Below are 27807 nucleotides of genomic sequence, written 5' to 3' on the forward strand. Positions count from 1 at the left end.
ATAAAGTATATTTTTTGCTAAAATTTATCAGTGGAGAGTCAAGCCTGCATTCAAACACAGGAGGAGTGGTTCCCTGCAAAGGATCACTCAAGTAAAGGCACAGTAACTAAAATTTACTTATACGAATGAGTCCTGAATAGAAGCACTCTGGTTTTCTTCGGCTTGCAGCAGCAGTGCGGTTGCAGTTAAATAGATTCTCCAAGTCGGTGAATTCCAAGGCTTCGATTCTGCAATTGCAAGTTTCATTTCACCAGCATTTTGCATGGCTACAAGGACTTTCCAACCATCTACAGTCAGCAGCCTCAACTGCCTCTGTCGACTGGTGTGAATTTTTCTGTGTCACACACAGTATGAATGCCATTAGGGATCATAACAAAAATGTAAACAGAGTTTTACTCTTAATGTAGCAGAATAACCAGATAAAATCTGGGGTAAAATGCAATGTTGGAATGAACAGCACATTGGTAAATGTAAAACCTTATTTGGGCAAGTTGACGTAAATGCATTATGCAAATGGGTTACAATATTTGATTGGTATCTCAAGCATGGTGGTATGACAGTAAACGTTTATCATGCAAGTCATATGAAACTGCTTTCTGTATGCAATGTCATAAAAGTACAGTTCAGGCCATTATCAAAAAGTTACAGTGGGGAAACATCTCCTAACTGTGAAGAAGCAGATAAGGGTGATACACCTATATTATATCCAGACATTAAACCTTTATGCTCTGTTACTATGAGTAAAACATTGATTTCAGATTTAGAACAGCAGTCAAATCATTTACTAACAGAATCTCCTGTAGATCTTATTACACCCTTTAGAGAATATGTACAAAAGTGGAATGAAGCCACTGTAAAGCAAAAACAGATAAGGGCAGGGACAAGGTTTATGATGAATTGACAGAGAAGAATTTAATAAACTCTTAAAAGACAGACAAAATGAGTTCAGGAAGTTTAGACAAGATGTACAAACACTTTTTCAGAAGTACATAGGAGCTTTGCAGTCAGCAGAAGAGATTACTGACAAATATTAGAAAGCCAATAAAGAATTACAGGAAAAAATTCAACATCTTAAGCAACAGCAACAAAGCAACGAAGATCTGGTTAGTAAAGTTACTAAGGAATATCAGAAAGCCTGTAAAGAATTATAGGAAGAAATTCCAAATCTTAAGCAGCAGTTACAAGACAAGGAAGATCTGGTTAGTGAAGTTCAAGATAAACTAATACAAACTAATACTCGAACAGAAGAGTTAAAATAAGAATTACAAAAGACAAAGCCAGTACAGGTCATAGAATAGGGAACTCCAGCAGATCTATACACACAATCAAGGTTGTTACAAACCATGTCACAGTGGAATGATAAAAAAGGCATATTTTATAACATGCTTGCATTTGAAGAATTGGTAGCATACACAGCAAGATCGGATATGTGGACAGATGCTTTACTTTGATGCTTTTGGATTTTTATTCCCAAATGTTTTAAAACTTTTATCCAGCTAAATCAGAATGAATATGTGTTAGACACAAAGGTAGGGTAAATGACAGCTGTGCTTATGTATTATAAACCGGGACAGCCTCTTACAGCCAAGTTGTTAGATAATTTCAAGATCACCATTGTGGATAAATTAATGGAGCAAGCGGAACATTTTAAGCTAGCCTTTCAGATAATCTATCAAAAGTCAGAAAGGAACATGAAACAAAAGGAAATACAAAAACAGTTAATACATTGCTTTTTAGAGCAAATAAAAAGGGGTCCCAGGGAATATTAAATGCATTTATGAGGAAATTTCAAACACCCTCACTGACTTAGTACAACGACTGGTGAGGGGATGGACTATGGCCGATGATGGGACATTATACTTGCATCATATTTTTGCCTTAGAGGACAGTAGCAAGCTATATGAGGTAATAAGTGAAGTAAGAGGTCGAGGTAGAATATGATGTTGTGATCAACTGCATCAGAAACAGCCGCATCAGCACCACTGGCTCCTGGTTTAAAAGCAGGCGATGAGCCAAAGGTGCCAACATGTTTTGTTCGGTAAAAAAACTAGGGCAAGTTAAGCAACATCATGACCATTATAAAGTGTGGTGCAAGAAGAAGGAAGTACAGGGTGTGTTTGCAAAAACAGAGCCAAAAGGTTCACAAGACAAGTCAGATCAACAAGTCAATGTACAGAGACCTTACAATATTGGTAAGGACAGCTATAAGGTTCATCAATACACGGGGAAAGGGGATGTATGTCTCACAGATTTGCAGTCAGCCTCAGCTGTAACTCCAAAATATTTGGAAGAGCAGGCAGAAGAGATAGCTAGACAAGAGTTATAGAAAGATTGAAAAATCTAAATATGTGGATCAGTCAGATACAGAGGAAGATAAACAAAAACATGCACTGTGCCATATTGTATTTGACAAAGGCAAGGATGAGTGGATTCCCTTACAATAGGGGTGTGCACCCCTAGTCTAGTATCTTTCCTGACTACCTTTAAAAAGGGTCGGGATGGATGACCAGTGACTTATATCTGAGTAGAGAGGTCACTATAGCAAGACATTTTATTAGATACCAGAGCAGCAGTATCCACCACTAATAGACAGATACCTGTAAATCCTACAAAAAAAAGGTTTGCATCTTGGCATTTAATGGTACAGGATGGTATGCTGTAAGTAGCTGAGATGTAGACAAAGTTTCACCAAAAAAGGGCAGTCATGGAAAGGTGCATTTTTGATGCATTCATCTTGTTCAACTACCATTATTGGTATGGACATTTTAGGACCTTTGGACATAGTGACTGATTTGCTTGATACTATTTTGTGAATAGGAGACAGGGAAAATGGAGAAGGAGAGGTAAGTGCAGTGTGTTGTGCAGTCTTCTTCCCAGAAAAACCTGACAAACCTACAGAGTATGCAAGTACAGATAGCGAGGATGTATAGCAACATTTACAATTCCCAAAACTCGGGTCCAAAGGACCCAGTGATTGTGGAAAATTAGAAATGCCAGTAGGGGTGGGTAGTGATCAGAATTACATACCACCATTTCAAAAGCAATATCCCATTCTGAGGGAGGCAGAGGAGCATATGGAAAAATGTATTGCAGAATGGGAAAAGGAAGGAATCATACAAAGGCAACAGCCCCACAAATTTGCCAATCTGGCAAGTTAAGAAGAAAGATGGTAGTTATCATCTTGTCATTGATTTATGAAAGATTAATCAGTACACAACTCCTACAGCACATCTAATTCTGGGAGTTCCAGAACTGGCCACACATATTAAACCACAAAGTAAGTGGTTTATAGTAATAGATTTAGCAAACTGCTTTTTCACCGTACCACTCAGAAAGACAGATTGGCCACGATTTGCCTTCAAATTTAAAAATCAACAATTTGTCATGATGAGGTTACCTCAGGGATTTCAGAACAGTCCAGTTAGTTTTCAGACAGCAGGATCCATTCTGAAACATTTTGAAAAAGAAGACTCAGCACTGCATTACATTGATGATATATTAATTCAGTCTGAAACAGTGGAAGAACATGTACGGCTTCTTAAAAAAAGTTCTTCATACTCTGCAGCAGTGAGGCTTTAAGATTAAAAATGAAAAAAATTCAGTTCGTGGCACAGGAAGTAACATTTCTAGGCACTATCATCAAACAGTCAGGAAGGTCTCCTTGCCCGATGTGAATGCAAGGCATTTTAAAAATGGAAAAGCTGATGACAATAGCAGATTTACACAAATTCATGGGAATCACGAACTATAACAGGAAATTTATAGAGAACTATGCAGCTATGGCTGCTCTTGTATACAAAATGTTACAGGAACAAAAGAATGCCACTCTTTTAGAGTGGGGACCTCATGAAACAAAGAAGTTATGTCTTACCATAATGTTCTATCTGTGTTGTTGATTTTCTTCCATTCATCACTGATGGGTTCGGTTCCGAGCCCTCGGAACTGAGTCAGCCTAATACCAAGCTTGCATACACCAATAACTGTTGACCTAAGCTGCTACCTGCAATGCCATTCTCCCAGTTACCTCAGATTAAGTTTGCATGCAAGATATAGAAGTAAAAGCAGAGGCCATTTCTGTACAGAAAGCCTGAAACACCACAAGGACCCATAAGATCCACCAGGAGCCTTTGGTGGGGGACGGAGGGTGAGATGTGATGAATGGAAGAAGATCAACTACTCAGATGGAATGTTATGGTAAGACATAACTTCTTTATCTGATGTTGTTAATCTTCTTCCCATTCATCACTGATGGGACAGAATCCCAAGCTACTTGAAAACCTGGGTGGCCCTTATGGAAGAACATTTCTGTGAACCATTGAGCCAAAGGCCGCTCTTCCCCTGGAGACCATGTCCAATTTGTAATGTTTGATGAAAGTATGGTGTTTAGCCCAAATGACTGCTGCGCAAATGTCATCCATAGAAGCTCTGGAGTGCAAAACAACAGAAGTTGCTATGGCTCTCATTGAATGTGCTTTGATATTGACAGGTTTAGATTCATTCACCAGGGAGCATGAAAAAGTAATACAATCTCTGAGCCATTTTGATAAAGTGACTTTTGATATGGCACATCCCATTTTTGGTCCAAAGGAGATGAAAAGTTGATCCGACTTGCGGAAACATTTAGTCCTATCCAAGTAAAAACGTAATTGTCTATGTACATCCAATGAGTGTAGAGAGTATTCTCCTTTATTGGAATAATTTGGGAAAAACAATGGGAGCTCAATGGACTGGTTGACAGAGAAATCAGAAATCACTTTGTGGAGAAAAGATGGATTAGTATGAAGAGATACTCTGTCTTTATGAAAGATTAAATACAGACTCTTGATGCATAAGGCTTGTAATTCCGATATCCATCTAGCTGATGTGACTGCCACCAAAAATAGAGATTTCCATGATAGAAATTTAAGGTCACATTTTGCAGCAGGCTCAAAAGGGGGTAAAGAGAAAGACTGTAATATGGGGGTAAAGAGAGAGACAGTAATACCAGAGGGAGATTCCATGTCTCTACAGACCGCCTGATTGGGGGTCTGCTATGGAAAATTCCTTTGAGAAAGATCTTGCAAATGCAGGTGGAGATAAGTGGAATGCCTTCTAGATGGTTATGAAAATTGGAGATAACTGCCAAGTGGACTTGAATAGTAGAAGCTGATGCTCCATTCTCAAAAAAATCAGAAAGGTATTGAAGTAGAACAGATACAGGAGATGAGAAGGGGTCTAGCATCTGTTCTTTAGACCAGAAAGTGAACCTTTTCCACTTATCTCTGTAGAGTTTTCTGGTGGATGGCTTATGGGAGGTCAGAATAATATCGCGAACAAGTGAGGAGAGGATTTCCTGACTGGCTACTAATGGAAGTGAAGAAACCAAGCTGTGAGCTTGAGAGTGGACAGATTTAAGGGAGTCAACCCTTGGAGGTGAAAGATTAGGTCCTGATGAGTGTTCAGGATCCATGGATGTTATAACAAGTGAGGCCGAAGGAAGGGGAACCACACCGGTCGAGGCCAGAATGGGACAATGAGGATCACCTTGCATCTCAACTGAATTGCTTTCTTCAAAAACAGGGGTATCAAAGGAATTGGAGGATAAACACAGAGGAGACCCGTGGGCCAATCGTGAGTCAAAGCATCTCTTGGTGACCCCCACTTCTGAGGGAAAAAGGGCAAAGAAGCTGCTGCCTTTGTTGTTTGAAGGGGAAGCAAAGAGATTGAAGGAAGGCTGGCCCCAATGGCTGAAAATTTCTGCCATCATGATCGGATTGAGAGACACTTCTGTGGAAGGAGGATGCATCTGCTCAGCCTGTCCGCATCCCATTGGGCTCCCCAGGATATGTGTTGCTATAAGAAAGTGGTTTGAAGCTATCGCCCAGTGCAAAATTCTCATGGTCTCTCGACACAGGGGGTAGGATTTGGTCCCTCCTTGTTTGCTTATATACCAGACTACTGACATATTGTCTGATTGAATTGCAATTGTTCCTGATGGAAGGAGTGGATGTAGTGCCTGCAACTCCAACAGCACCGCTCCCAACTCCAGAGCATTGATATGCAAGTTGGCCTCTAAGCTGGACCACATGCCTTCGACTGTCTTTCCCTGAAAGTGGCCCCCCTACCATATCAGGGAAGCGTCCGTGGTGACCGTGGTGTTGGGTTGAGGGATCTGGAAGGAGCAACACCAACGATTTTCATCTGGCCTCATCCACTAAAGAAGATCTTGCTTGCAGGAATTGGTGATGAGGATCTGTAAGTTTAGGGGGTGAAGAATTGCCAACCATTGGGACAAAAGGAGCCATTTGTAACAGTCTCATATGTAATCTTGCCAGAAAAACAATTGGAATTTCTGCAGCCATAGACCCCAGAGACTGGAGAACTTCTCTTGCTGACACCTTTCTTTGACAAAGTATCACTTGTACTTGTAATCTTACCCTCTGAAGCCTGTGAGATGGAAGAGATTCCAGGCTTGTTCAAGTACTGAAAACTGCTCCTAGAAATTCTAGTTGCTGGGTAGGTTGTAGATTGGATTTTTCCCAATGGACTGTGATGCCTAGAGACTCCGCCAGTGAGAGAGTGTAGCAGAGGGCTATGGTCAGGAGACACATGGTGGGGGCGGAGAGGAGCCAATCATCTAAATATGGAAACACTTGGAATCCCTGAAGAATCAGATGAGCTGTCACCACTGCTAGGCATTTTGTGAACACTCTGGGGGCATCAAGATGGTAGGGCTATGAACTGGTAATGACTGGCTCCTAGCCAGAAGTGAAGGAGACTCCTGGAGCTTTTGTCCACTTTGATGTGGCAAAATGCATCCTGGAGGTCTATCGAGCACATCCAAACATCCTCCCGTAAAAAAGGGAGAATGGATTGTATAGTATCCATGTGGATTTTGGTTTGAACTACTGACTTGTTTAGATGGCAGAGATCCAAAATGCGTCTCCAGTCCCCAGTCTTTTTGGGCACCAAAAAGAATCTTGAGTAAAAACTGGATCCGCATTGGTCTGGGGGGACTGGTTGGATGACTCTTTTTTTGACACAGCTTTCTTATCTCTGAAGCCGCTTCTTCCATTTGACTGGGTGGAACATCGGGAAGGTTCTTTGTAGGTTTTGGGTTTGATATTAAAGGGATGTAATAGCCTCTGGAGATTATTCTCTGCACCCACCGATTGTTTGTAATAGAGTGCCAGGCAGTTTGGTGTAGAGAAAAACGAGTCTCAACTGCTTCCAGAGGAAAGGAATCAGGCAGCGTTTCAGGAGCATTGATAAGACCGCCCAGAAAAAGAATCCCTGGTGTCTTGATTTTGGGGACCCCTCTGCCCCTAAAGGGGAATCTTCTACCACTGGAACCCCCTCTGCCTCTAGGGGAATCCTCACCACGTGCATTGCGGAAAGGACCTTGAGATATTTTGTGCCATATTTTCCCACTCCTCTGGTTCCTGGAAAAAGAACACAGAGGCTTAGAAAAACATAGGCCAATGGCAGACAAGGTCTTTCGATCCTGCTCGCACTTGGCCAGTGTGTCCTTAACTTTAGAACCAAACAAGGACGATGGTTCAATAGGGGAGTTCAAAAAGGAGGACTTGAAGGAGTCCACGAGGTCACAGATGCACATCCAGGCATGACAGCTCATGACTTACACCTGTACTCTAAGCTCTAGCCACCCCTTCGGTTGTGTGGGAGAGCAACCTCATGGACAAGTTTGAGATAGACTCAAGGGTGGCAAGTTGAGAGGCAGCCTTGTCTCGTGCCTCATCAGAAACTTGACCTGTGACGGCTCCAGAAAGTTCGGAGATCAGATCCCTTTGGAGCCTTGTGAAATGTGCCAAGTAATTCAGAGACCTGACTGCAAAGGTTGCCGAAGCGAAAACTCACTTTCCTAGTCTGTCCACAGCCCGGGAATGTCTGGGCAGGTGGAAAGTAGGACTTTCCTCTGCAAGGTCCTTTTTAGTGGCCGCCACCACCATAGCATCTACTGGCAAGCCTCTAGACCAGTGGGGATGCTCCTCTGGTGAGGAAAGAATCTTGTCTGGTCTCCAGGGAATGGCCTCAATAGAATCAGGGTTCTTCCACGCATGCTGCATGATGAGGTGGACTAATTCGTTGGCAGGTGGGGTCACCCGAGAAGTAGAAGGCCAAGAGTGGAAAGCCTGCAGGAAGACGGTCTCCTCAGAGGAAGGGCTGGAGGGCTTCTAGTCACCCCTCTGTTTCAAAATTTACAGGATGTCTCCAAAGGAGACATCATCAGGGGGTGGCCGTGGGGACCCTTCCCCATCATCGTAGTCCGTATCCTCTGAGAGATTCCTCTGGAGAGCCAAGGTGTTTTCTCTTACATGCCTTCTTCTGAGGGGGTTCTTCAGTAGGAATGTCTGAAGAAGACTCGGAAGGAAAATTACCCTGAAGTGGGGTTTCCTGAAGCCTATGCTCTAGGTGTTGTGGGGAGGTGGCCCGTGGTAGCTGTAGCTCAGAGGACGCGGGGGAAGATCCGATGTAGGAGGAGTGCTTCCAGAAGCAAGCACTCTCTCCATCACCCGGAAAGCAGACCCGCTCGAAGAGGAATGGGAGCCTGGAACCAAGTAAAACAATCTAGGAACTGGGGTCACACCCCACTCCATCAAACCCGCTCCCAGGAATGGAGCCTCAAGCAAGATCAGGGCAAGATTTGCCCCCAGATCCAAGGAAGGAACCAATAAAAAACTTCCACCGCCTCCCAAACATGAGACTGAGGAAGGGATGGTTCTGATGGAACTGAAACCCCAAAGGGGAGGCCTCGGAGCCTCAGTGGGGGTCACTGTCGGCACCAATGAAAGGGTTCCCACCAAGGACATCGGAGGTATGGGCCTTGGAACTGATTGATCCGAGGGAGGAGTATAAGTGGAAGTTCTGGGAGCAGTAGACCCAAACCTCAAAGTGGAATGAGTCTTAGGAATGTTTGTTATCCCTCTGGCTGTCAACAGCTGGTCCAGCAGGTGCACCACATCGAATTCAGACAGACTCCTGGTGGACTTTACAGACACTCCTGAAGGGGAGTCAGGCCAGTCCAGAAAAGGGCTATAAGTGTGGCCTAAGAATGGGTCCAATGAAGGAGAATACTAGGTCTGTGGTATTTGAATTGTTGGCACCAAAGACTCTAACTTGGAAACAGGCAATAGAGGAACTAATGGTGTCAAAAAAGAACTCAGTGCCAAGGAGGCACTCGGAGTTGAGGTTATTATCAGCTCCAAGGGGATCGTTGGAACCATCTTTGGTGCGGTGAAAGGTGAATTTGGTGCCGAGACTATCGAAGACAATAAGGTCGGAACCGTAGTCATTACTGTAGTTATGACTGGTGCCAAAGCTGGCGCCAACGTCGAAGTTATTGTAATGTCCAAAGAAGCAACTGGAGCTGAGCTTGGAACAAAAGCAACAGGAAAATTCAGAGCCGAGGAAGCAATCTTGTGTTCAGTAGAAGATTTGTGGGCCTTGTGTTTGTGGGACTTGCCCTTATCACCAGCCGGTGAAGAGGGATCGGGATGCAGACATTTTTTGTCTTTCACTGGAGGGGGTGAGACCTCTGACACAGAAAGGGCCTCTGAGAAAGGTGAGGTTAACAGGCCTTTCAAGATAGGTTTGTTTTTTCTCTCATTCAGCATCCACTGACTAAATTTCAGACAAATCTGACAAGGAGATTTCACCTAGAGGTGAGAAACCCCTAGAGAATAGACACAATCATCGTGTAAGTCACAGTTGGGGAGTTTGCAATTGCAGGAAGTGCAATGTTTGAACCCCAAAGTCCCTTTTTTCTCTGACATATCCAACACACAAAAAGAAAACAAATGACTGCTAGAAAGTATAGAAAAAGAAGCAGAAAAGGAAGATACCAATGATGGCATCAAACGATACCACAAGGGTAGGTGAGGGCGTTACTAATGATGGTATAAGGAATACCCGATAGGTAGAGCTAGACAGAGAAATAGAGTAGGAAAATGAGTTAGATTAGAAAAAAGTTTCAAAATACAGCAAAATTTGTAAAAATATGACACTTAGCTGGAGAACTCGGTGAAACTCTGTTATATGGCTGCGCAGCAAACGAGATCTGTGGTAACGGACGGGGCATGGCATGCAGTTCAAACAGATTATCCAGGTCCTTTGCCAGCAACAAAGGTAGGTTACAGATACCTATTGATGATAGTGGATGTTTACTCAAAATGGGTAGAGGCAATTCCCACCAAAACCATGACAGCAAAGGCAATGGCGAAAGCCTTATAGAAAATTATTTTCTGTCATTGGGAGTGGCTGAAAATTATAGAGTCGGACAATGGTCCAGAGTTTGTTAGTAATTTAATAAAGAAAATGTGTAATCTGCTAGGAATTCAGCAAAGATTTCATGTGCCTTATCACCTGCAGTCAAATGGAATTGTAGAATGAATGAATCATACGCTCAAAGCACATCTCAAAAAAAAGTCTTGAAAAGAGAAATGCATGGTACAACATTTACCAGGTATTCTTATGGGCATAAGGGCATCACCCAACAGTAAGACAGGAATCTTTGTTTATGACAATGACAGAAAGAAAAATGCCATTACAGTTACCTTTTGACCCTGACACACCAGATGGTAGACCTATGTTAGAAATCAGCAAGCATCAGCAATGATTAAAACAACTTAGAGAAATATGCGATTACAATGCAAGAGAGCAAGCTTTCCATCTATGGATAAAGGTCCTAATATTACCACAGGAAGAAAACCTTCCCTGTCAAACAAAGTTATTAGTAAAAATGTTCCAGATGGAAGGACACTGGAATAGCAACTGACAGGGACCTTTTGAAGTAGTAGAACAAATAAGTCCATTGGTGTACAAAATAAAATGTAAAAAGAAAAAGCAGAACAGCTCTAGTTGATAGAGATCAAACAAGGGTAGTCAAAAGCAGTGAGAAAATAAAGTCACAAAAGTGACATGCATGCATTTTCTGTTCAGAAAATGAAAATTAAGCTACCTAAAATGCACCTGTTTGGTATACAGAATAGTAAAAGGCAGACAACAGCAAATGTAAATAATTATGTAAATATGTCTACATTTAAGCATGTGCTAGTTAGACCAATATCTATTTTTTTTTTTTTTTACAGTTTTTCTGTAAATAGCACCAGGAATAGCAGAGACCCCAGGAGATAAACCATAAAAGGGTAATGTTACTAATATAAAATTGTACTGGGTAAATGCTATTAAAAATAGAACTCAAGGTAATTTTTCTTGTCCAGGGTGACAACAATGTTACATTGGAAACCTTTCCTTTGCCCAGAGTGTCACAGGCTAGAAGACTACCACAGGACAGGTATATGTCCAACTCCCACAAAATGAAGTAAATATATAATTACAAAATGATACTGCTATAAAATGCTGTACACCACAAGGGGAAAGGACAACCCTTCAATTTTATACTGATTGTGAAAACAGCACTGCTGAAGGTTTTAAAATAAAACTATGTGAATGAAATATATTGGTTTGTATTAATGATTCAGAAGTTAATGGAAGATAAACCTGGCTTGTTATCCTCAGAGCTTTTAATAATAATCCCACAGTCAAGTCTGATCAAGTAATCAGGGTACCATCAACATGTATGGGAGTGAGGCAAAACTACCAAAAAACAGTCATGCATTTTAATATCTCATTCCCTCCCGACAATAATGGCTGCAGGAGATGAAAAGTATGATATGATACTCTTTTTTTTTGGGGGGGGGGGCAGGTTTAGGTGCCTTAAATTCGACTAATATAGAATTTTAGAGAACAGACAAACTAACAAAACCAGATATTTCACAAATTTTACATTTACAAGCACAACGGTTACCTACTATATGGACATTGCAGAAGAAGCACATTGATTTTCAAAAAGACTTTTTGCAACCTTCTAATGAATCTTTGATTAACAGGTTGGGGTTTGATTAATGTTACTAAATTTGTAAGTTGGACTAAATGTACTTTGCAGTCTTTATATGTACAAATTAAGGAAAAATTTAGTGCAAATGAAGTTAATGTTAAATAATGAATATATGTGAAAAACAATGTTCGAAAAATAGATTCCATGCTCCAACTGGATTGAGATGCATGGGCATCAGTCTGTACAACTACATACTGTACAGGAAAAATCACCCATTATAATGTAACAAGTTCAAAAGTAATTTGTCAAATTGTAGTTTTACTGTTGGTATTTGGACCACCATTATATCTGTACCAGTACTGGTTATCCCAGTTAGAGAGACATTATATGGAGTTACAAAATAAAACTCACAAAATTGAACACTGTACTCATACGGCTAACTGGTTGATATGTGGTCAGCATTCACCAGTGTATGAATCATGTTTTTTACAACATTCCATAAATTTGTGTAAATAGAAGATTTTGCCTTCTACTTTTGAGATGTTTACTGAAACAGCTCAACAGTTTGTGTGCATTGTAACAAATCAAATTTTAAAATGTACTAAACAACGGTCCTTTTGTAGGTTGTCTTAACAATATAACCCATTTGACATGACATATGTGTTTACTCCAAAAAGCAAAGTGGCAGTGGCTTCTCAGTGAAATCCACAAGCATTGTCAATAATTAATGCAGAATCCTCACTAGAATCATTACATAAAGTCATAAATGAATGTAAACGGCTAATCCAGCAGTTACAAAAGGTTAATAAAACTATTCTAAGTCATGAATTAAATTCTGTAATTGTGAAATCAAATTAACCAAGTTAGCTGAAAAAACTGAAGCAGACACAGTCCATATTTGGTAGGACATTTTTACAGGATGGTCTGCGCAAGGAGAAAAGTTGCTAAACTGGATTATACACTCAGTTCTGGTAGTAATGTTTATTATCATTATACTAACCATTTGGAATTGTGCTTTAACATATTGGAGAAAGAAAAAGCTAAAGATTTTGTTTCTTAATGTGTTTTTTGTAAATTGTGATGAAAATTATGATTTAACTAAAGATTACATATTAACATAAACTGTTTTGTGTGTTTTAAATCAAAAGGGGGAACTGTTAGAGTATGTTAAATGTTTAAACATTTCTTTGCTATAAATAAGTAAACAGTAGAAAAATAAAGCAGCTACTATGCATGCTTAGCATCCATATACTATGTGACTATATTTTTCCGCTGCAAGGGAAAACTGCAGATAAGAATGAGTCCCTAATTCCTGCAGTGATTACTAGCATAGGTGCAAGGAGGACTGCAGACAGGAACAACTCCCCAATTCTTGAAGGATGTCACATAAATTACATTGAAACAGAACAAAAATCAACTTATCAGCAGATTGCACAACATCAAGTAAATACCAAACTATTGACTTTGAAAGATTACTTGGTCAAATGGATCCTGATGGTATGACAAAAACTGTATAAAAAGACTGCAAAACTAAATGTTGTTCTAGGTAGTTTGTAGGAACGCATTTCCGAGATAAATGAAGAATCATCATCTGTAACAAAAAGCAAACCGTGTACAGTAAAAAGCTGTAAGCTGTAAAGTGTGGTATGTGTCGGTTATTATAAATAAGTTGTTTTATTACTAGCTACACCCAAATTGGTTAAAGCACTATAAAGTATACATTTTGCTAAAAAGTATCATCCCAGAATGCACTCTTTCAAAACAACACCCACATTAACACATACAGTCACATTCCCATGGAGCCTCTACTTCTAATCCCATAAGGCAAGCCACCACACAATCCAACATTCTAGTCATTGGAGACTCCATTGTATGAGACACTAATGTCCCTCTCACCAGGCTCAGTAAGGAGAAAGTCACAGTCAGTGGCTTTTCAGGGGCTACGATCTGCCACATTATGCATGCACTCAGGTCAATGGACCACATGTACCAGCATGACTCAGTCATAGTCCATGTGGGTGTAAATGACCTGAGACATACCTCCCTAGACTATATGAAGAGAGACATCATGGAGATCTCAGAATACATGTCCCAAGCTGGTTTCAGCCTATCACTGAGCAGCATTTTACCTTCTCCAAGGATGATACCACAATACGAACAAAAGATGACTGATTTTAATAATTGGCATAGTTTCTGCTGTCATTGTAAGGGGGTGCAATATTTGTGAGCATGGAAGGAGATGGTCAACAGACCACACTGCTTTGCAGGGATGGTCTGCACCTCTCCCCTCTAGGCTTTCAAATATTAGCTAAAACATTGTCTTCCCCCATAGTGCGTTTTTTAGGCAATGCCAAACAGAAAGTGCTTCCGACATAGCAAATCAAAACCAAAAAAATCTAAAGGTATTATTGCTCAATGCTAGGACTCTAAACAAAATATCTCCACTCCCCTGAAGCTCTCATCCTAGAGAATGTTTATATCTGTGCAGTCACTGAGACACGGTTTAAAGCTGTCGAGAACACACCGACAGTGCAAGGTTATAATGCCTTCCTCAAATTTAGACTAGCTACTACACAGACAGGGACTAAAGGTGGAGGTGTCTCCATTTACATCAAAATAAATGGACCACAAAGCTGGTCAAACAGGACAATGCACTTCAGCTACTCCATGTTCAAATCACCATAAGCAAAATCTAATACCATTTCCTTGCAAGTTATAGGCCCCCTCTATGACCCATGAAACTTGTGCCGTGTATTTATACTTATTGGAAACGCTCACCATCTGATCCAATACCATATTCATGGGGACATTAATTACCTCACTATTAACTAGAAATCCTAAATGACACCAAGTGTACAGGCACAGAGATCCCTGGATTTTGGAAACAAACTACCTGGACCATATTGTCACTACACTGACCAGCGGTGCAACCAAACTTGATCTGGTCTTCACTAATATGGGAGAGTGATGCACAACCCTAGTGTAAGGTCTCCACTGATAAGATCAGACCACAAAATGGTCTCCTTTGAAGCAAAAATAAAACCTGGACCTCCAGCTAACCCAGGAATATTCTAGAACTACTCTAAGGCTAACTTCCAGCTATTAAATGATAACCTGACAAAATGTCAAGCCCCCATAAACTCTGAGAACATTTCTGCTTATGCAGAACTGTTCTTAAAAACACTATACAAGCATGCTAATAGCTGCACAGAGACAACTGTATCCACCAGGAAGAAGTACAGAACAAACTCAAAAAAACATGGCACCTGGTAAAATTACAAAATCAATAGGCTGTATAACACAAGAAAGAAAATCATGGCAAAAATTAGGATGTGCAGCACCCAGCAGGATAAAAGCACTCTCAAACTAAACAACTCAGTGGACAAATAAAGTCGACCAAAGCCAAATCTGAGGTAAGTTTGGCCTGTCAGGCCAAGGACAACCATGAGGCATTCTTTAGCCATGTCCACAGCCTCAAAGGCAATACACAATTGTGTGCAGAGCTCATTGGAAATGGCACTACCTATACTGAGCCATAGTATATGGCTAAGGGGTCCAAATGGAGAGATGATACAATCAGCAAAAAGAGAAGTATTGCTAGAACTGAATTAGTCTTGGTGAGTACCTTCACGGGGTGGATCCTGTTTTTTTACAAAATCTCACCAAGATGACACCGATACGTAGACTGTTTTTTATATAGCATATACCATAGACAGAAGTAGGTTAAAAATAAAGAAGATAGCTTGGTGCAGAAGTCCCAGGATAAAAAAGTGCCCAATCCTGGCAGGCACACTGGTACCAGGACGGGAAAAATGACAGTGTAGAATCCTCAAAACATGGAAATATTCCTACAATGGGTCTAGGCCAGGCCCAGGGGGAGGATGGTTCCCCTTGTTGTAGAAGAAAGTAGTTAGTCATCCACAAAAATCACAAAAAGTGATAGGCCAAGAAAAGAGCCATTCAGATGATAGAGTGGACTACTGAGGATAAGAAAGAACTTACGTACTGTTACTATTATGCAAGAAACCCAGAATTTCCAGACACAAGATATAGAAAAGATCAAGAGATAGATTAGAGGAAAGAAAAATACTTCCACAAGAAAAACTGTCAGAACCTTCAAATAAAAGTCTGTGTTCATTAATACAGCAGATTCATGAAAAACATTATGTAAACCACGAAACCTTGTGCCGTTTGGAAAAAGAAGTGACTGAGGAAGTGTGAAAATTTAAAGAACAATATTTAGAGACATTTGAAGGGTATAAAAAGAAGTATGGACATAGGAAAGAGACAGATCTGATATGGTGCAATATTTATGCAAAGGAGAAAGCCAAATTAACACAAAAAAGGCAGCCCCAAAGATATTCAAAGAGAAATATAGGCAAAGGCATCCAGATACGGAAAATTTCACTATAAAAAAATAAGATCACAAAGGGGAAATGTAGAAAAGAAGATTAGCCAAGTAGAAGTTAAAAAAATAGAAGCTGAAGTTATAGAATATTTGCGACGTGAAAGATTCAGTATGGAAAGTCTAACACAGGTCATATCACAGCACGATGGAACAACTAGTTTTCAAAGTAAGGAGAAACAACAGGAGCAGGAGACATTTGTAAACAAACATGGACATGGGTAAGAAAAAGAGATTTTATACAGTGCAATATTTATGCAAATGAGAAAGCAAAACTTATCAATGCAAAGATAGCAGCACCAAAGATATTTTAAGAGAAATACAGGCAAAGGCTTCCAGATATGGAAACTTTTACAATACAAAAAATAAAAAAACAAAGAGGAAAAGTAGAAAAGAGGATTAGTAATGGAGAATTAAAAAAAATAGAAAGTGAGGTTATGGATTATCTGCAAAGTGAAGGATTTAATGTAGAAATTTTAACTCAGATACCAGCACAATAGGACAAGCAATGGACACCCACATTAAGGACAAGCCAGTGGAACAGGAAGCATCTAATCAGCTGGCATATGACAGTGACGGATCCAGGAATTTGCAAGGGGGGGGGGGCGCAATCTGGTTAGTTGATTACCAGGTGAAAGCGGTTAAGTGGGACACTGGGTTTGGTGGCAGTGAAAAGATTACCTTAATAAGCTCTGACATCACGTGTAGAAAGACATCAGTTTACATTCAGTTGCACATGATTTTGCTGTGGATATGATAGCAGAAATAGGTAATTCCTGTGCCGCACACAGCACATGTACAGATGGTACAAGTATTTTCAATGCATGCCTTGAAGATGATTGGTTGCCCATACCAAGTCACATCATTCTCCTTCCATGTCATACTGGGCATATGCACTGTTATAAACTTAGAAAGAAACCCTATGAAGGTGGAAATCACCACAGTGAAATGTATGTTATTGTTATGCGACATAAAATATACACCACAGGCACAGATGTTGTGATAAATTAGTAAAAGCTTCATTTAATGACTGTACCAAATAACTAAACTCATAAAACTTTCCTAAGCGGGCCGTAATGTTTTTGGATTGTTTTCTGTTCATTCTATGGTTTTAAGCACAATTAATTATCTTTTATTAGTGTTTTCATAACAAAAGTCCTACTCTACCTTCTCTCTCCTTTCAACAAATTCTGGAGTGGGTGTTGAAGGGGGAGGCAATGCTGCTCTCAGTTTAAAAATGCCAATGGAAACAGATGATCTGCTGTGGCAGCCCCTAACGGGAGCAGCTGAAAGAAAAAAAAGTGTGTGTGTGATAAATTTATATTTCCCCACAGAAAAAAGTTATGCAAGCTATGCTTTTTTTCAGTTTATTAAACCAGTACAGCAAAATTGTTACATTTCCTTTGCATACAATACTTGGGTATGTACACACACACACACACACACACACACACACACACACACACACACACACACACACATACATATAGATATATAAATAGTTTGGGCATGTGCAATAATGCCCTTCTAGCCTGCCAATACACCAAACAATCATTCCCATAATAAATACCCAAGCTATTTTTAAAAAATATTTAAACTAGTGCCTGCTTTAATATAATTTAGTTATCTACTTCATGCATCATCTCTCATTCCTATATAATCGTCTACGTAGACTCTCTGATGACTGTCTACTACTCTTTGCTAGCCCCAAACGTTCTCAGAGGTAGCTATTTCTAAATGCCTTATATACTTGAATAAGGGGTACAAGTTCAGATATTTTAGTCTTTCATCATAACGTAAATTTTCAAATACATGAATGCCCTTGGTATATTTTAGCTGTACTCCAATGTACTCATGCTTGTTCTCTATTAAGGTTTTCATGTTGTTATTCCATATTGTAGTACGGGTTTAATGTAACCTGCAAATGATTTTATGAGTCTTTCCTTTCCTAGACATTATATACATAGACATTATAAATTTTTATATACAGTCTACAATTTTATAACCATTATAACCATTTGGTTTGTATGATTAAAATTACTTAAAACCGCATCTACACATACGTCCTTGAATGAATCTACAGCATCAATCACTGTGTGCTGTATTAAATATTTACCCTTCAATTTGTCTTTCAAATATCATATATGTCGTTTTTAATGTATATATCAACATATTATTCTCCTGCACCCAAATGGCACATTTAGTGAAGTGCTTTTGCTGACATGCTCTACCTATAACAGATGTAAACCTGTTTGCCTATTTTCAAGTCATCTGTATACAGACTGTAGAACACCTCAGATGAAAAAGTTAGATCTGAAAGCTACAACCTAAACAAGTAAGGGCCTAGGACAGAGCCCTGTCGGACGCCTTAACTGCAAACTAGAATTTCACTTGTTCAGTTGCTGTATGATACTTACCATTTGCTGTTTGGAAGATGTGCAGCCTTATTATTGTTTTTTCTATAAATTTTTATGTGTTGCATTCATAATACATTTCACCGAAAGCCACAGCTGCAGTTTTTATAAAATGTTAGTTCAATTAACAGGTTTACTACATTTTTACTTAAAAACAATGATGGCACTTTTATATGCATGTGTATCTTGTGGAGCTTTTCGCCCCAGGCACCCACTAAAAATGGCTTTTCCACTCTGTTAATCTTTCTCAACCAACAAAAGTATAAAAAAATAAAAAAGAGCTTCAGCTTTCTGTATGTTTGTTACACTGCAGTACATCACGTATAGTTTCTTTGCAATCACTTCACAACCCCACCTACAGTTCCACCCCCTTCTCCATATACGGACCAGCCACCTTAGTATTCTTCCTATATATATACTCTACATCAAGCCACTCCTCCTTCCACTTTATAATCAGTCTCTACTCTTCCATATCTATTCTTACCTCACATTTTTACCCAGTTTAGATATGCAGCTTCTGCCTTACCAATAGGTAAAATTTAAAAATACAAAAAAGTATAATTGACACCTTTTGACAGGCCTTTTGCGAGAGGTTCAGTGTGTCTACTATGTACATACTGTATATGCTTGTATGTGATAGGTTCTACATGAATCTTAGGCTAACTGCCCAGAAGGGTAATTTTAAACCTATTCAATAAGCCAAGGTTCCGAAGCATGCAATTTAACTTCAGGACAACTGCAAGCAAAGTACTTTTATTTTATTTTACTGTTTATGTTGAATGAAGGCAGCTTACATTTATTTAGTTTTAACTGCTTAACTGAAAAGTCCTACATGAAACCAATACCCTAAAAATGATATAAATCCAGCTGTTTTGAGTAATCTTCTTTCCATGTTAACCTTTAAACACACAGAGGCCGAAACATTCCTTTTTAAGGACAGTAACACCCCACCCCCAATACATCAGCTTCCTTGTGTAAGTACATTTATTCCACAGATAGACATACCCAAAATAATTAAAAACGTACAGTACAGCTGAAATTCCCTGATTAGGAATTGAACCCCTTAACCATTTTTATATTAACCAAGTCGCTTATTAACTGGAGACTCTCGGGACCTGCAGGGAATTGCTGTAGCCATCTTCCGAGAAATAAGCAAAGCAGAACAAGACAATGCAAAATAATTGCATAAGACGGGCAATTGGATTTACGGGTCATCTAAAGGCATTTCCTTATTCAGTCATTCACTTTGTTAGTTAATGTGCTCAGATCAATTGAAGTCGTAAGATGATATCAGACATCAAACAAATCATGGCACCAAGAAGCAATAAAGACTACTCGCTAGTCCAACATTAGCGGAATAGACAATATTATAAAGAATTTAGCTGGATATCAGACATGCTAATACTAACAGAATTTAATGGCATTTCAGGATAGAAATAACAAAGCAAACACTAACTAGACAGACATTTTTTTAAATGCAAGTTTTGAATATAGTGCTGTGCTGGGGTCTATTACAGTTAACATGTTGGTGTGTGCTTTACCACCTAACCCGAATTAAGTATTTTTTCCCAGAATGAGGATTTGAGAATTGTCTGATATTGGGAAAAGTGAACCACAGAAATTTAAACAGAAAGGAACTGCAGCAATTTGAAACAAAGTGAAATAAACAGATTTAATGGTGGGAATTGGTGGCACATGGGCGCGTGCGTACACTCATCTGTATCTGTGTGAGGGTAAGTGTACATGTCAAATGCACAACTTTTACAACTGTCTTAAGAGCTGGAATAAGTAACTGTGAATGATTTTAGATGAATGGGTTAAGAAATACAGCCTTGTGTCTATGCTCACAAAACATTTTCCTATACGTGTCAGGTGTTGGCTTAAACATTTCTAAAAGACTATTTTTACAGCAGTATAATCAAAACATGCAATGTCAGACATTTTGGACAGAACAGTTACAGCTTTACTATGTAGTAAGAGGGTCAGGAACTATACTCAGAGCCCTTGGTCAACTTCATACTGTTTACATACCCTCTCAAACATATGAATGAAACTATCAAAATTTTCCCGTCTTTAAACGGCGGAAGAAATTTACTGACCTTTTGCGCTTCTAGGGTCCAGTTACTCCCTTCCCCATTACCTCCATGACTCAGGCGAAGAGTCAGCATCTCCTTCTCATGCTGCCTCTGCCTCTCTCGTTCCTCAGCTTGCAGACGTAACAGTTTCTCATTCTCCTCAGCCTGCAAATGTCGCAGTCTCTCATTTGCTTCTAATTCCACACGCCTGACCTCCAACTCAAGTCTCTTTAGCTCCAGCTGGATTTTTTAGTCCACTGCAGAAAGGCTGAGCTATCCATTCTCCAAGGGAATTATATCTCCACTGCCAGTCTAACTGTCGTCCTGGTTGCTGTTTTCTGATGCAGCTGTAACCAAGGCTGCAATCAGGTCTGCCTTAGTCAGGCTTCCATGCACCAATCCCCTAGCCTGGCACATCTCCTCCAGCTGGCTCCTTGTCAGCTTTCCATACACCTCTACTGACATTCTGCCTGCTCACCCTGTCTAACTAAGCTAATAAAAGAAATAAAACAATTGTGATCTGAACTCTGAATATTCACTCTGTGGCTGTTTTAGAGTACAAAAAACCCTCAAAGCTCACTGTACACAACCTACAGGATTCACTCTACCCACATCACTACAAGCCAATTAGTATTTGCCAGCTAATTAATATGTGATGTGGATATCCCACCACTGCCACCATAAATGTGTTGTGGATATCGCATCCACTGCCACCAATTAATACGTGACGCCCATGCCCTGGCCCAGCAATCAAGGAGCCTCAATCCTCACCATTAACACCAGAGAGGGCATCTCCTATAGGAGGAAAGGATAACAAATACACACAGTAAAGTGCAATTTCCCTTAAGGACACACAGAGATCGCAGTCAGTCTGGGGCTGGTCATTCCCTTGCTCTCCAGGTCCCCAATAAGACTCCTCACTGGCACAGCTTTAGGGTCCAGATCTCAGCCTAGCTGGGCAAGCTAAAATCTCCAGCACCCTCTCTGTTCAACCAGTGATTCATGTCCAAGCCCAAGTAGCTGACACACACACACTTTGAGATACGTTTATACAATCACACAGACACACCTGGGGAAGGCTGGCACAGGTTCTCCAGCTGTGCCCCGTTTTCCAGACTACACGGCAGTACCCTGCCACCACCCAGCTAACAATTATCAACTACTCAAAGGCCCTTAAAAGGGTGTCTAATTATTACTGTGCAATATTATTATCCAATTGGTAAGTGTGACTAATCATTCAAAGCTTATTTGGTGTGTCTTGGACAGTAAAGTCTATAAATATGCCATGTACTTTATAGCTTAAATTACCTCTACACAAACCAACAACAGTTTAAAGGTTTTAAAATATTTAATAATAAATAATTAAAACCACAAGACAATACTTTCTACTACACAGTCAGTGCTAGTTAAGAGAGAGTTCAGAGATCACACAGAAATAATTAAAATAATTCAGTAGTACAGTTCTGACACCACAGAAAAACACTTAGTCTAACCTTTCTAGTTTCTAGCCATCTCTAAAAGAAAACACAAGTGTAAGATAACTTACATAAGAAACAGGCAGAGTGCTGATGATTTGGATGGTCAAGACAAAAATGTTCAATGATCTCTGGTTCTCTCTGTTTATATTGAAATTGCAGTTCTGATAAACATTACATCATTCTGTTACACATTCCTGGAGTTCCCAGGCTACACATTAACTGCATTTACATTATTAATATCTCCCTTTTGTTATCTTGCAGCTGGTCAGGAACAGAGCAATAAAAATACATTTGCATGTTTAAATCTAACAATTTAACTCTTGGTTAAAACAATAGAAAAAATGTCTTCATCTAGATGGACTGGAGCTGACTATAGCTCAAATGGTCACAGCATGCTTTTACTGGGTCAGTACAGAGCACTGTTGCCACATTTTTGTAACAGCATTTTTTTTTATTTAAGACAAAAAGCCTGTGATTCACATTATTTTCTTTCAATTAGGAAAACAAGTGTGTAGTTCAACATTCATATTTACAAATGACAGAATTATCTATAGAATTCTATCTGTCTAGGCTGGCAGCCTTCACCCTTCTCTACCAGTCTTCACAGGGAGTAGCACAAGGAAATGGACTTAGAGATCCATGAGGCAATGGTCTGATTAGATACAGCTTTCACTAGGGCTCTGGGGTGGAAGGAAATAAATAATTAATCTGACTTCCTGATATCTTTGGTTTTGTCTAAGTAGAATCCAATTTGTCTGTGTACATCCAGGGAATTTAAGGCCCTTTCTGAGGCATTTTATGGATGAGGATAACAGCTGGTAGGTTAACAGATTGGTTCAACAAGAGTTCATTAACTACCTTGGGCATGAATGAAGGGTTAGTCCTGAGAACAACACTGTCCTTGTGGAAAACAAGGTAGGGAGATGTGGACATCAGAGCTTGGATCTCTGAAGCCCTCCTGGTGGAAGTGAGGGCAACTAGCAGGACTGTTTTCCAATGTGCACAGGTTTCAAAGAAACAGAATGTGCTGGTTCAAAGAGGGGAAGGTTAGCTTTTCTAATACAAAGCTTAGGTCCCACGGAGGGGGGATGGGTTTCTGTGGGGATTTGATATGGAGGACTCCCTTTAGAAAGAGTTTGACTTCCAGTCTGGATGCCAGAGGTGGTGAAATGGGCAGACAGGCAGAAATGGCAGACAAATAGACTTTGACTTAAGAATACATTAGTCTTGTTTGGAGTAGCTCACACAAGTAGGATAGGACCCTTGGAATGGGGGTAGTGAGGGGATCCTGGTTGTTCTTATGACACCAATTGGAGAATCTGAGCCACTTAGCTACATAGTTTCTCCTAGTACTAGGTTTTCTGGCCTCCTGCAGAACATTGAATATGTCCTCTGATTACAGTTCTCTGCAAGGGATCAGAATTCTATCACCCATAAGGTCAGTTTTAGGTTGTTTACCTGTGGGTGTAGAAGGCATCACTTGTTCTGTGTGAGTAGGTCTAGATGGTGGGGAAACCTGTGATGATTGCCCTTGGCTAGAGAAAATAAGAGGGGAAACCAATGCTGTCTTGGCCAAAAGGGGGTCACCAGTAGGATTTTTGGTTTGTCCTTCTAAATGTTTAGGAGGAATTTCTGGATTAGAGTGAAGGGGGAAGGTGTACAGGTACACCCCCTCCCCCATGAAAAAGAAAAGGTGTCCACTTTCAAAGCTTTTGGATGTAGGTTCCTTGTGCAGACGTTGGGCATCTGCCTGTTGGCTGGGGAGGCAAATAGGTCTGCTTGTGGAATACCCCACCTGTGTATCAAGTCTAGGAAAACCTCTCTCTGAAGCATTCACTCGTGAGAGGGGGCTGAGTTTCTGCTGAGTGTGTCTGCCATAATATTCTGTTCTGAGGGGATATACATGGCTAAAAAGTGGACCCTGAGGGAAGTGGCTAGATTCCAAATCTGGATGGCCAGGCTGCATAGTGGGTAGGACCTTCCCCCCCTTGCTTGTTTATGTACCACAGGACAGTCATATTGTCTGTGATTACTTTTAGGGTTCCTGGCAGGAAAGAGGGCTTGAATATTAGAAGGGCTAACAGCAGGGCTCTCATTTCCTTGATGTTGATGTGGTCTTTTACCCTTAGAGTAGACCATTTTCCTTGTACTGAGAGGTGTTGTTGATTTGTTTATAACACTGTACCCCAGCCCAGGTCCGAAGCATCTGTGGACAGCTGTTGTAGTTGTGCTGGGATCTGAAGGTGGGTCCCTGGGTTGGTTTGCATTGCAGATATCCACCAGTAGATCTCCTTTTTTAGGCATAGGAGAAGTGGAAGTGGGGAGTCCAAGGATTGGGAATGTTGGGTCCATAGGTTTTTTAACACCCACTGAATTTTGCGCATGTGTAGTCTTGTCAAAGGCAGCATGGGTATAAGGGATGCCAAGTGGCCTAACAGTCTCAGGAATTCCAGAGCTGTTAGGGTGGTTTGGGTAAGGATCTGACTGACGTACAGACAGAGTTCCTGAATCATTTGATCTGGGATGAAGGCCTTCATGCAGTCTGTGCACAGTCTGCACTCTAAGAAAATAAAGTCCTGGGAGGGAATCAGGTGAGATTTTTTCACATTTATTGTGAACCCAAGAAGAGAGAGGGCATTCGACACCTGTTGCAGATGAAGGCCTACTGAAAATCTGAGGAATTTCCTCTAATCCGGATGAATGGGGATGTGGAGGTAGGCATCCTTGAGATCTAGAGCTACAATGAATGCCTGGGAGGGGATTAAAAGTAATAGTAGAGGTAAGGTGATCATTGTGAAACTGGGTATGTGAAGGAAGAGGTTGAGAAAGGACAGATTCAGGATAGGTCTCCAAGGACCTTCTTTCTTTGGTACCAGGAATATTCTGGGATAAACACCTGTGTTCCTTTGAGGGGTGGGCACCAGTTCTATGGTATCTTGACTTAGAAGTAGTTGTATGATGGATTTGTTTTTTTGGTGGTTGAGGAATCCCTTGAAAAGGTGCAAGCATCCACCAAGTCATGTAATATCCTCTCTGGATGACGGAGAGGACCCATTATTCTGGTGTTAATCTTCGCCAGGAGGGAAGGGAGAGGGTGAGTCGAACAGATAAGGGTATTGCTGGATTCAGAAGGGGGCAGTCACAGTAGAGGAGGCCTGGATTGGGCAGGCTGGCTCCGAAAGGGTGTGGTAGAGAATCTGGAGGGAAATCTGGGAGTAGAAGTCTTTGTCGGCTGTCTACGTCCCTTAGATTCTGGTGTTGAATGAAAGGATTGCCTTCTAACAAAGAAGGGTTTCTGAGGATAATTCCTATGATATCTAGGAATAGGGGACACCAGAAGATGCTTGAGGTTCTGTAACTCCTTACCCTTCTCTTGGAGGGATTTGAGAAGCTCAGCAGAAACTTGTCCGAAAAGGGTCTTATTGTCTAGTGGTGCATCCAGAAGTTTAGTTTGCACATCCATTGGGAGGGGTTCTAGCCATAGCCAGGAGTAATGACAAAGCACTGATCCAGAAGCAGCAGCTTTGGAAGCAGCTACCACAACATAGTACCTGCACTTAATAGAGTGCCTGGTCAGTTGGGATGCTGTGGAGAGAAGTGAATTTAGTTGTGGTCTGATAGCAGAATCCTGAACCTCAGACAGAAGGGTGGAGGCTTTATAAATGGTGTCAAATACATACCTTGCCATGTGGGTTTGGTAGTTCAGGGCCCTAATGGCCAGAGTGGAGGAGGTACATACCTTTTTCCTGTCCTGTCCATAAATTTACTGTCTTTCTCAGTTGGATAAAGAGAAGTAGAAGGTAGTTGTCTGGATGTCTTATCTGCAGAAACAGCTATAAAAGCTGGGTCTGCAGGAGGGTTTTTCTAAAGGAACTGTGTGTCTTGGGGGACCTTATAAAAATGATCAGGTCATTTAGCTGCTGGGGGTTGGGAGTCAGGAGACTATGAAGCAGCTAGAAAGGCATCCTGAAAAGCAGGCAGTAAGGGAGGCACAGCTGAGGGAGATAGTTGTTCCATTTTCAAAAGGTCAAAGTACCTTTTCTTGGATTCTGAAACCTCAGAGACCTGCCACTTAAAATGTTCCCTCATGAGAGAGATAGTATCCCCAAAGCTGAATTCTTCTCCTGGAGATTCAGGAGACAGGAAATCCTCCTCTTCTGGAGTAATGAATTCCTTGAAGGATTCAATTTGTGATTCAAAGCAGAAGGACTCCTCAGAACATGAGTAATCTTCCTGAGACACATGGATTGGTTGAGGAGTAAGAGTATGGGGAAGTTGCTGTGACTGTAATGCCTGAAAGGCCTTAAACAGACTTTGAACCCCCACAGATGCCTGGCTGGGAATCTTTCTCTCAGAGTGCTTGGATTTCTTTCTTTTCAAGGGTGTTGTAGCAGCAGTCGGAAGAGAAGCGGACATCAGCCTAGCATGAATAGGAGGAGCAGGAGCTTCCAAGGACATGAGCTGTGGTTCCTCTTTGCCATCAGACTCTGATGGCTAAATTACCTCAGCAGTTGTACCTTCAGTATCCCGCACCCTAGCTTCCATCAAGGTTCCCGGGCCTCCTTTGGTAACTGATGTCTGAACAGACTCCGGGTCTTCAATCGCCTCTAGAGCCTGTTTGGACGCCTGAGGAGCAGCCTGGGATTCGGGCCTAGATTTTTTCACCTTTTTCCAAGGTGGCTTGTTGGAAGGGCCTACTCCTCCCTCCATGCCCAACGCCAAGCGTCTGAGTCTTTGGTTCTCAAGATAAAGCTTCAAAGCTGCTAATCGGCCATGTAAGGTCTTGGGAATGAAAGACTTACAAATTGAACAAGATGTATAGTCGTGGGCCTTGCCTAGACAAAAAACACACTTATCATGTGTGTCCTTGTGAGGAATTTGTCTCCCACAAGCACACTTCCCTTTCCTAGCTGACATGCAAGTCTAACAGTAAGCAAAAAAAAGTAAGAAAACCCCACCAGGCACTTATCTGTAATGGTCAAAAATGGTCATCTGGTCTTTAACTATCTGGAATGCGGTCGTCTAAAGAAACGTGATGCAGAAGTACAACTGGCAAACAGGCATCTGATGATCACTGCGGCAGAAATATTCTGATGAGAGTACGTGCAGACATCACTTTTATACCTCAAGTCAGTTTATGGCCCTGGTATCCGACATCACACGTACCCTCCTACACTAAGACTTTGGTATACTGGCCAGATGGTGGCGCTCCAACCAGCAACTCCCTACTGTTATAAATACTGCAACATCAGAATAGAAGGACATCTATTTATACGCAAACCCCAAACAGACACCAGCCTGACTAACAGGAAAAACAATGCTCCTACTTAAGTGTGAACCTGCAAGCTATCCTAAAACTAGCCCAATAACCTTCCTTCTGATGACATAAAAGCAAATCACTGGAATTGATGCAGGCAGAGTTTATAATCATTTAGAAGAAAACTCAACTATGGCAATAGAACAAAAGGGTAATAAAAGAAAATCATATGGAACAAAAGATCACTTGTTAAATAAAATCATAGAGGAGAACTGTAAAAAGGGGCAGAATCTAAGTATGGCATGGAGAGAATACAAAAAGCATTTGAAGGTATCCCACATT

At 40.8% G+C, this 27807-nt stretch overlaps 1 protein-coding gene across 11 annotated transcripts in view; it reads right to left on the reverse strand.

The window, feature by feature from the left end:
• Window positions 1–27807, reverse strand: part of LOC122788848 (progestin and adipoQ receptor family member 3-like) — a 792623-nt gene that overhangs the window by 643289 nt on the left and 121527 nt on the right. Inside the window, exon 1 of one of the 11 annotated variants that reach the window (XM_044055734.1) lies at window positions 17409–17523. The exons of the other annotated variants lie outside the window; for them this stretch is intronic. The gene's annotated coding sequence lies outside the window, so the exon portion shown is untranslated. Of the gene's footprint in view, window positions 1–17408; window positions 17524–27807 lie in introns of those variants that run through there. 11 annotated transcript variants of the gene reach the window in all.

Source organism: Protopterus annectens, chromosome 14.part0 (assembly GCF_019279795.1).
Source record: "Protopterus annectens isolate FY-2018-M chromosome 14.part0, PAN1.0, whole genome shotgun sequence".
Classification (NCBI taxonomy): domain Eukaryota; kingdom Metazoa; phylum Chordata; order Ceratodontiformes; family Protopteridae; genus Protopterus; species Protopterus annectens.